Here is an 11,564-nt window from a genome sequence, read left to right as displayed (position 1 = left end):
CCAATTGGGAGCTTCCCAGGAATGTCACACAACCAACCCCCAGCCCCCAGGGTAGGAGGTGGACTGCAAGGTGTCGCTTGTACTGTGTCCCCGCTTGCCCCCTGCTCCCTCATCACTACCACCTCCCTGATGGACGCCTTTGTGCTCAGCTGGGGCGCAGAGCCACCTAATTGTTTTCTGGATTCGTCACAAAGAGAACTGGCCTATGTATTGCTGTTAAATGAATATCTCCGTGGGTGTGGGAGGGGAGGAAGGGGCCCGAGGCTTCCCATTCCACCCTGACGTCCCAGGAAATATGATAAGCTCCAGATTGTTTACATATGACAATTCGTAGAAGACATTTTTTCCTTTATCACACTCATTTATCCAATTTCACTTGAAATTTAGGGCCATAACAGCTGACCCTCAACGCCCCCACGCAGATCCCCTAAGTGTTTGTTGTTTGCTTGTGTTTAGTTTTGATCTGCTTTCTTAACATTTGCTTTGAGCCTCAGAGAGATGGAGACTGAAGCTTGATTACTTTCCATCGGCTCCTGGGCTACCTGGAATTTGCTTCAGTTACATAAAAATGAGAGGCAGAGCCCTCGATGGCCTGATTTCCCTGTGCTATTACTGTTCGTGCTCAAAAAGTTTCAAAGGCTAATTTTAAGATGGGATAAAAGTAGGAAAGGAAAAGTATCAAATAAAAATGAGAAATCCTTCAAAATTATGAAAATACGGTGCAGATTTTCAATGGTCCGAAGGCAGTAGATATTTTCTGAATTTCTGAAGAATGTGCCAGAGGGACAGGAGCGAAGCTGCCTCTTTTCCACACCATTTGAATACGGTTACTTCATACAGTGATTGAAGGACCACAGGATAGGACATCCCGGAGTGTACCTGTTTGGCATGAAAGATTTGGAGTTAAAAGTAATAAAACCCCAGCACGTGTGGGAAAGGCTCTCAGCCTCCCTCAGAACTGCCTCAATTTACATTGGAAAGGAGAGCCTACAACAGGGAGAGAAGTGCTAGGGGAGCCCCCCCCCCAACCAAAGGAACTCATTTGCACAACAGAACAATCTCGTTTTTCCAAACATCTCCTTTCACCTCCTTGCTAATGAGTTTCCTCCCTTGTGTGTCCTGAGGCCCTACCCTTTTCCTTAGCTCTTCTACGCTTCCTGTCGCCAAATTGTCTTTGGAATTCCCTGTCTATGCGGATTCCCGGTATGTGTTTTAATTTATATTCTCTCCTATCAATCTCTCACATTATTTTGTTTCTTTCCCATGGAACTATATTTATTATTATTATTATTATTATTATTATTATTATTATTGTCATTACATCTGACCCTTACATTTTTTTTTAAATTTTCTTTGTCATTCAATTTTAGAGTTTTTTTATAATAAATTTATTTTTTATTGGTGTTCAATTTGCCAACATACAGAGTGACACCCAGTGCTCATCCCGTCAAGTGCCCCCCTCAGTGCCCGTCACCCAGTCACCCCCACCCCCCGCCCTCCTCCCCTTCCACCACCCCTAGTTCGTTTTCCAGAGTTAGGAGTCTCTCATGATCTGTCTCCCTTTCTGATATTTCCCACTCATTTTTTTCCTTTCCCTCTTATTCCCTATCACTATTTTTTATATTCCCCATATGAATGAGACCATATGATGTTTGTCCTTCTCTGATTGACTTACTTCACTCAGCATCATACCCTCCAGTTCCATCCACGTTGAAGCAAATGGTGGGTATTTGTCGTTTCTAATGGCTGAGGAATATTCCATTGTGTACAGAGACCACATCTTCTTTATCCATTCATCTGTTGATAGACACTGAGGCTCCTCCCACAGTTTGGCTATTGTTCTCACATTATTTTGATACTAAATCCAGGTAGAAGGGCCGTGGGACAGAGTAAGGTCTTCCTCTCCCACATTATTTTCGTTAAAGTTTTCTGAAAATTCGTTATTTTACCTTAGCCTTCACGTAGGACATATGGATTTAGCATTCTAGATTGCACTTACTATAATTGATAACAGTATGCGAGGCTGGGATGGATCTGTCTTCACTGAAGAGCTAGACTGCCTCTAATTTTTATATTCGTGTTTTATGATAAATAGATCCAAATGACACTTTTGTGCTGGATCATTTCTAAGTCATTGATTAATGGCTTAGTACAGGACATAAAGACCCCTCAAGCATTTCGTGTCCTCATGAGTTAGGAACAAACAGGGCTAGGGAGGGAGAGATACGTAGGGGGCCACGGAAGCAGGCTCACAAAAGTCCCCAAAATGTCGATGTGTAAGGAGACCAGAGAGAAGGGAACAGCCAGACCAGCTGCCCTGGGTGTGGGCAGAGAGGGTGTCTTTTTAGGACAGTCCTCTGGGACCAACAGAGAATAACCAGACCCCAAAGAAGGATAAGCCACTAAGATGTTCTCACCAGTCCTTGCTCAACGGTGATGTCAATGGAGATGTGAGAAGGATTTGGGTTCCCTGGCTGGCTTCCAGTAGGAGACCAACCCTGCAAGCCCTTGGTGGCAGCCCTGGGGGGACACGACTCACTCCTGAGAGCTTTCTCTGTAACTTTGCTTAGTAAACTTCTATCCCTTGGCTCACTCTCCTGTGTCCGCGGGATTCGTTCTTCGACTCTGGGAGACAAGCACCACACTCTCCAGTATCACTCACACAAAGTGGCAGGTTTGAAGTTGTGGATTTAGTCAACTCAAGTGGTATATTATGAGTTATGAATCTGCTGTCTCCTGAGGTATTCATGGCTCATCCCCTACTTGATTTTCCTTTAAAAAAATTTTTTTTAAAGTAAACTCTACTCCCAACATGGGGCTCACACTCACAAACTTACAACACCAAGAGCAAGAGTCCCAAGGTCTGCTGACTGAACCAGCCAGGAGCCCCTCCCCTAATTGATTCTTAAGGAACTTATTTTCAATTAAAGATCATTAAAGGAACTAAGGCAGATATTGGACCGTTTAAAATAATAATAATAAAAAAACACACAAAGAAAAATGGAAACTTGATACGGGGGAGCTTGGTTCTTGTCTCATGGAGTCAAAGAATGAATCTTGCGGACAAAGGAGAGTGGGTAAAGCAAAAGAAGCTTATTAAGCAGAGATACAGATGTAGCTCTCAGGAGTGAGAGGAGTCCCCACAGGGTTGCCACTGAGGGCTTGTAGGGTTGGTCTTTTATTGGAAGCCAATCAGGGAACCTAAATCCTTTTAACATCTCCATTGACATCACCATTGAGTAAGGACTGGTGAGAACATCTTTAATGGCTTACTTCCTTTTTAGAGTCATGATTTTGTTGGTTACCTTAGGGCAGGTGGTCTGGCTTGTTCCCTTATCTCTGGTTTCCTTATACCTCAGCATTTTGGGGACTTTTGTGAGCACTTCCGTGGCCCCCTACCTAGCCCTGCCTAGCTCCCTTTGTCCCAGACTCATCCCTACCTAGCGCCGCCTGTCCCTCACTCATTACAATTTCAAAGCCCACTTTGGGGTAAAAGTCAGAGATAATATGTGTCGAAAAATGTATCTGAGGGCGCCTGGGTGGCTCACTCAGTTAAGCAACCAATTCTCGATTTCAGCTCAGGTCGTGAGATTGAGCCCCGCATCAGGCTCTGCGATGAGTATGGAATGTGCTTAAGATTTTCTCTCTTCCTCTGCCCCTCCTCCCACTCTCTCCCTCTCTTAAAAAAAAAAAAAAAAAAGTATCTGAAGACCTTTTATAGCTCTTTATTAGCATTCTACTGTGCTTTTTTATAACCTATGAAATGTATGGATGTTTATATTAACCTGTGTATTTAGTCAGCATTTAGTTTGTCACTCTGGAAACTCATTAACAGTTTGTTATTGCATCCTGTATCATCACTTTTCTTTCTGGAAGAAAGGAAAAAGAAGAAAATCCTTATTAATGTTTAACTAGTCCATGAATAATTTAAGTTACATCTTAATAAGGCAAATTAAGTGGATAAGAAGTTTAAATCGATAGTATTTGCTATATTTTTTCCTTCAAGCAAACTTGTGCCAAATTAAATGAATTTCACTAAGAAGATTTTTATTGGTCTATTTTCCCTGTTTAGTAAGATTGGGGGGGATTAAAAAAATCTAACATTAAATTCTTCATATGAATGAAGGCTTGTATAAAACCTCCTAGATTGGGTACATTTCTGTGTCCTTTATGCTGAGTAATAGAGCATTCAAAATAGATTGGTTGTCCTTACCTAATCCAGACCAGTCTCAGGCTAATCATGGCTTGTGGGTATTTCCTCATGTCAATTTTGATAGTTATAAAATTTCCAATTGCTTCTTTCTGTCCTCGAATTGAATAATAAGGATAATTTAGTCATTCTTGTCAAGTTTCCTCCATTCATGAGTTACTGCTTTCAATGCATTTCAAGTTAAATGGTGCAATCTCTGGGAAAAAAAAAATAGGTGGAAGCTGCAAGAATTTTAAGATTCAACATATTGCCTAAAGTACGGTTTAGGTTTCTGTGATCTCTTTGGAATATTAGAAAGTTGTAAAGGTCCATGCATTTCACTCATGATATATTCCAAATATGGTACTTGAAATGATTGTCTTTCCAGCATCATTCTTTCATAAGTTATGCGACAAGAGTTATTTTTTCAATAAGTCTATATGGACTGAAAAATTGTAGTCCTGAGTGGTAGATTTTTTGAGATATGCAATGCATTTTAAATTACTTCAGTGTTGGCATGTGGTATTATGTACTCATTAGTTAATTTAAATTGCATATCTTGTTTAAGATTACTCAGTTTCCTTTACCAGAAATTTGTACCTGAGAGGTACATAGCTAACATTCTAATTAGAAAGCTCAGACTGCATAAGTGGTTTCCAAAAGTGCTTCATTTCTCTTTATATCTGATCAGCATTAGCAATTTTTTGATTAGAATAATGGAAATTACAAGATTTGTTTGTTTGTATGTGTATGCTTTACCTAAGTGTAATTCAAGGGTGTGGATTTTCTAATGTACCTTTAAAATAGTCTTTACCATGAAAAAAAAAGGTTATAAAAATCTCAAAAAGTATGTAGTATATAATCTTAGTTATAACACAATACACTTGTTTCTTAAAGTTTCTGGGTCATTTTGAATCGGAAGATTATGATTCTGGTTGACTGAAGTCCATGACGTTACCTGGGTTACCTAAACCTGCCTCCAGCATATGGACTGGCTTACATCAAATAAATAATTCATGGGAAAATGTGGTCTGAAAAGTAAACAAAACAAAACAAAACAAAACAAAACAAACAGGCAGATAGCACTTTGTCCAGATTATAGAACACTTTAAATAATTGTTTTTATGCTTGCTTGATAATCAATATTTAGATACAGGTTAGAATTCAATCTGATGAAACATGCTCTTTTGTTTTAATCTGGTAGCTAGACCTTTGAGTGGTGGCCCATCATTGCCAACAATTAGAGACTATTCATCTGACAGCTATGACCTAGTAGTTGTACTTGATAAAAACCCAATATAGTCACTTTGCAACAATAGGAGTCTGTTATCTGCAATACTCAAAATGTGGTTTGAGCATTTGGGGTTCCATGTCTTTTTGTTATATATATTTGCTCCATAAGACTCTTAGTCCTACTTTTTAAGGCCTAAAGTCTCCTAATATCTATTTTATAATCAATAATATTTTCTTCCTCATAGGAAACAAATAAAACATAAAAAAAAATTAAAATAGTGTGACTGTTAAGTTACCAAGCTTTATGTGCCCCTTTCCTGGAAAAATAAAACTTACATGATTTCAACAAAATCAGAATGTGAAATATTCAATGTTTAAGAGAAATCTGTGCCCAAGTCACGCCACCTTCCTCTGTAGTATTTTTATTAAATAAGAATGAGATCTTGCCATTTGCAACAACAGGGATGGACCCCAGAGGGTATTATGCTAAGTGAAATAAATCAGACAGGGAAAGACAAATACCATATGATTTCACTTATATGTGGAATCTAAAAAACAAAGCAACTGAACAAACAAAAGCAGAATCTGACTTATAAATACAGAGAACAAATTGGTAGTTGCCAGAGGGGAGGGAGGTCGGGGATAAGCAAAATGGGTGAAAAGAAGTGGAAGGTACAGGCATCCAGTTATGGAATGAATAAATCATGGGGATGAACGGTATGGCATAGGAAATAAATCAATGGTACTGTAATAACATTGGATGGTGACAAACAGTAGCTATGCTATGGTGAGCACAGCATAAGGTATAGACATTGTATTACTAAGTTGTGCACCTGAATATAATGCAATAAAATGGTGTGTCAACTACACTTCCATTAAGAAGAAGAAGAAAAAAAACAATCTGTATTGTATCTACCTCAAAAGAAGAAATAGCTTTGTGAAGACATGAGCCCATTTCCACATAGCTAAGTGTTTTTAACCTTATGCTATAATTAGTGAACCAATATAAAAAAACTGAGAATGCCACTGGGGCTAATGTAATCTACTTTTTATTCTATTTTTTTATTTTATTTTATTTTATTTTATTTTATTTTATTTTATTTTATTTTATTTATTTTATTTATTTTATTACATATATTTTGAAGTAGGTTCCATGCTCAATGTGGGGCTTGAACTCATGACCCTGAGATCAAGAGTTGCATGCTGTACCGACTACGCTGGGTAGGTGCCCCCACTTCATATTTTAAAAGTTTACAAAAAATAAAAAAAAAACACACACGCAGTAAAAGCTGTTTACTGTGGGACGGACCTTGAAGGACCATGAGATCCAGTAGGGTTTTAGAGGATTTGCTGCATATATAAGTGAAATCTTAAAAACAACAGATATATTTATATGTTATAGAGCAGTAAAGATATATAGTACTTACAGAATGTAACCACTAGACAGAAAAAAAATAATAATACAGTGGTATTGGCAAAAATATAAGAAATAACAACCATTGGTTAGGGGGCCTTCACAATCAGTTGATTGTGTCCAACTCTTGATTTCAGCTCCAGTCATGACCTCAGTGTTCTGAGATCCAGCCTCATGCTGGGCTCCACACTAGGCATTGAAGCTGTTTAAAATTCTCTATTTCTCCCTCTGCCCCTTCTCATGCTCACACATGAGTGCATGTGCATGCGCTCTCTTTCTCTCTTTCTCCAAATAAATAAATAAATAAATAATAAACAAACTAACTAATAAATAACAACCAATGGCAAGGATTGGGGATGTGGAGGAAAGAATGTCTCATGTACTGTTGGGAATGTAAATTGGTGCAGCCCCTAGGGAAAACATTATAAAGGTTCCCTTTAACATTATAAATAGAACTACTATTTGATCTATCAATTCTACTTCTGAGTATTGATCCAAAGAAAGTGAAAATGCTAACTCAAAAAGATACATGCACCCCCATGCTCACTGCAGCATTACTTACAGCAGCTGCTATTGGAATATTATTCAGCTATAAAAGGGAACGATATTTTGCCATTTGCAGCTGTAAGGGTAGATGTTAAGGGCATTATGCTAAGGGAAACAAGTCAAGGAAAGACAAATGCCATGCGGTCTCACTTATATGTGAAATACAAAACGAAATAAAAACCTACCAACCAACCAAACGAATACACAAGCTCATAGATACAGAGAACAGATTGGTGGTTGCCAGAGGTGGGGACTGGGGGATGAACAAAATGGGGGAAGAGAGTCAACAGGTACAAACTTCCAGTCATAAGATAAATAAGTCATGGGGATTCAATATAGGGTGTAGACACTGCAGTGAATAATATAGTATTGCATATTTGAAAGTTGTTTACAGTAAATCTGCAAAGTTCTCATCACAAGAAAAAAAATTCTGTAACTATGTCTGGTGACAGATCACTGGAATTATCATGGTGATCATTTTGTAATATATATTTATAAAGCCATTATGTTGTGCACTGGAAATTAATATAATGAATATTATGAATATTTCAATAAAAAATTAAATATATTATAATTAAGTGGACAAAATTCCTGTCCATTTTCTGACCTAGAAGCATACTGTAGAAAAAAATTTGCTTTGTCAATAGGCCTAAGTCATCCACAGCATATGCAATTTTTCCTTCTTTCAGAAAGAATGCAGTTTCTCAAGACAATAGCTCTTTCTTGGGCTACCAGTGGCCCATACACTTATTATCCCATAATGATTCCAAGTCCAATCTTTCTATTCAAGGGCTCTTTGAGCAGATTAGTAAACTGTATAAATTTTTAGGATAATTGTTGGGAAAACAATAACTTGGCTTATTTTCCCAATAACTGGGAAAAGAAGAAAGAAAATTACAGATAATAAAGAATAATTAGTTGAAGGGCACCTGGGTGGCTCAGTTGGCTATCTGCCTTTGCCTCAGGTCATGATTCCAGGGTCCTGGGATGGAGTCCTGCATTGGGTTCCCTGCTCGGCAGGAAGTCTGTTTCTCCCTTACCCTCTCCTTCTGCCCCTTCCCCTACTTGTACTCTCTCTCTCTCAAATAAATAAATAAATAAATAAATAAATAAATAAATAAATAAATAATTTTTTTTTAAAAAGGATAATGAGGTGATACAATGACAATATGATGCCAATATCTTTTTAAAAGTAATCAATTCATTAACTTTATTTTTAAGTAATCTCTACACCTAATGTGGGGTTTGAACTCACAACTCCAAAATCAAGAGTCACATGCCCCACCGACTGAGCAGTCAGGCACCCCTGGTGATGCCAATATCTTTGATAAATTGGAAGAAATGGAAAAATGCTTTGTAAAACAACTTACCAAAATTGATACAAGAAGAAATAGATCTGAACACCCCTATATCTATTCAGAAATTAGGTTTGTCATACTTAAACTCCCCGTAAATAAATGAACCCAGACGGTTTCACCAGAAGCACTAATACCAATCTTATACAATCTTGAGTAAGGGACAGGCAGGGCTAAGGTAGAGAGAGCTAGATAGGGGGCTGTGTCATCAGGTTCACAGAAATCCCAAAATGGTGAGGTGTTAGGAAACCAGAGATAAGGGAACAAGCCAGACCACCTGCCCTGGGTGTGGGTGGGGAGGGTGTCTTTTTTTAGGACAGTCATCTGTGACCTACAAAGAATAACCAGACCCCAAAGAAGGAGTAAGCCACTGATGATGTTATCACCAGTCCTTACTCAAACCAAGGCAGCACAAGAATCTCAAGGCCACAAGGTCCCTGGTCAGTTCTCAATAAAAGACCAACCCTACAAGCCCTCAGTGGCAACCCTCTCACTTCTGAGAGCTTTCTCTATACCTTTGCTTAATAAACTTCTATTGCTTTACTCGTTCTTTGTCCTGCGAGATTCATTGTTTGATTCCATGAGACAGGAACCAAGCTCTCCCGTATCAATCTTACATATTTTTCATGAAATCTATAGAAAATATATAATTTTAGACTACCTTAAGAGACCACTATACCTCAATATCAAAACCTATAAAGGACATTACAAGAAAACCAATACGACAAACCAGTATCGTTCATAAGCACGCACACAAAATTCCTTTAAAAAAAATCACAGAAATTAAAAGGAGAAGAATGGTGATCAAATGAATTTACCTCAGGACAACCGGAAAAAGCACGGAAGGACGCCACAGAAGAACAGGTAAGCAATTTGGCACATTCTACTGTGGGAATATTAGTGTGTGATGATAAAGAATAAACTGCTGCTACGCAATCAGAATGAATCATGAAATATAATGTTGAGCCAAAAATTTCAGATATGAGAAGTAACATCCTGTATGCTTTCATTTCTATGGGGTTCGAGAACAGGAATCTTTGTTGATAAGAAAAATCAGTTGTTGTTATCTAGAGGGTGTAAAGAAGTGACTTCAAGAGAGTAAGAAAGTGTTTTTCTCTGTTCACGAATATACTCTAAAGCTTGAAGATATAGGTACTGCTTCCATGGGTACATAGGTCTGCCAGTCTTCAACCTAAATATTTAAGATAAATGCCTTTCACACATAATAGGTTTTACATCAATTAAAGATTAATAATAATAATTTTAAAAAATCACAAGACTTTACATTTGATCCAGGTCCTTGAAAACTTGCCCTCCACGCATCTGGTGTCTGGAAGGACTTACTGATTCTGATATTTCATGCAGGGTAATAATTTTCTATGCAACAGCCAAGTATTTATTTTATTGGTTTTCTAAGTCTGCCATAACAATATACCACAGACTGGATGGCTTTTAAAAAAAAAAGAAATTTATTTTCTCACAGTTTTGGAATCTGGAAGCCCACAACCAAGATGTCGGTAGGTTTGGTTTCTCCTGGAGCCTCTCTCTCCTTGTCTCGCAGTTGGCCGCCTTCTCGCCATGTTCTCACAAAGCTTGTTCTCTGTGCACACATCCTGGTGTCTTTCTTCTTCCAAGGACACCAGTCACACTGGATTAGGGCCTCACCTTTATGACCTCATATAATCCCAATTACCTTGTTAATGCCCTGTCTCCAAGAACAGTGCCACTGAGGGCGAGGGTTTCCCCACATGAATTTCAGGAGGGGAGCATAATGCCTCTCAGGTTGGACGTGGGCTATCAATAGTGTTGTGATCTAAGAGTCATGGGCCTTGAGTCTAAGAGTCTGGACTCTACCCTGAGATTGTGGAAATTCCATTTGGGGAATAGTCACTGATTCCTCACTGCAACCATGAACAGAAAGCTCCAAAGGGAGTTCAAGTGGAGACTTCCTCAGCGAAAGCATTGCTCTGCTTAAATGATTCAGCTTTTGAGTGAAATGAAAGGCGGGACTAAGAGTAAGTAGCCTGAGCCACTTAGTATTTTGACCTTCTTCGGTGCATAAATTTTCTCCTGGAAGAGTAAATAGTTTTTTTTGTTAGTGCTGCTCTCTGCCAACAATAAACTAAACTATCGTCAAGAATACGCTCATTGGAACAGAAGTCATAGAGTGAATGTCTTCATATTTTAATTCACAGGGGAATTTTAGACTTTAACTCTGGACTTCAATTTCTTTGAAAATTTAATATTAGATTTTTCATTTTTCCCACAATATACCACAATGGGATACAACTTACATTCATATTTCAAGTATCTGCTTTGAATTTTATGAAGTATCTTGCTATTTTTATTTATTTTCATTGCATAATTTCTGATGAGGGCAAAATGGAGCATTAAATATAAGGTAGATTAGAACTTTTGGGGGGGTAAAGTCTGACTACAAATGGTCCAAGGAGTTTCCATAAGGGAATAGTGGTCAGTTTTATGTGAGTAATTCCATGAAGGAAGAGTATGGGCTTACTGTTAAATTTCCATTTTTTTGAATTTCATTTTTTTAAGTAATCTCTGTATCCAATGTGGGTCTTGAACTCATGACCTCGAGATCAAGAGCCACATGCTCCACCAACTGAGCCAGGTAGGCACCCCTAAATTTCAATTTTTAGGAGAGATTTTCAGGACAATGCTTAGCACCTCCTCCTGTTTTCTCAAAGTGGACTTTTCCCCATTAATTCTATTGTGTGTCCTGCTGTTTCTTTTTTAACCATTTACTGGGGAAAAAAATGACTCAGTTGGTAAAGAATGTTTGCTAGTTGAGTGTACTAAAGACGGG

The 11,564-nt window shown here is 38.3% G+C and overlaps 1 long non-coding RNA gene across 1 annotated transcript; it reads right to left on the bottom strand.

The window, feature by feature from the left end:
* Positions 1–332: 332 nt before the first annotated feature.
* LOC112670909 (uncharacterized) lies at positions 333–10,374 on the bottom strand. The gene is made up of 4 exons (XR_003143294.2): positions 10,219–10,374; positions 4,214–4,406; positions 3,786–3,869; positions 333–879 (listed from the first exon to the last, which is right to left on the bottom strand). It is a non-coding gene; the product is annotated as an uncharacterized LOC112670909 (long non-coding RNA).
* Positions 10,375–11,564: the final 1,190 nt, after the last annotated feature.

This window comes from Canis lupus, chromosome 14 (genome assembly GCF_003254725.2).
Source record: "Canis lupus dingo isolate Sandy chromosome 14, ASM325472v2, whole genome shotgun sequence".
Classification (NCBI taxonomy): Eukaryota; Metazoa; Chordata; class Mammalia; order Carnivora; family Canidae; genus Canis; species Canis lupus.
This window is presented reverse-complemented; position numbering and strand designations above follow the sequence as displayed.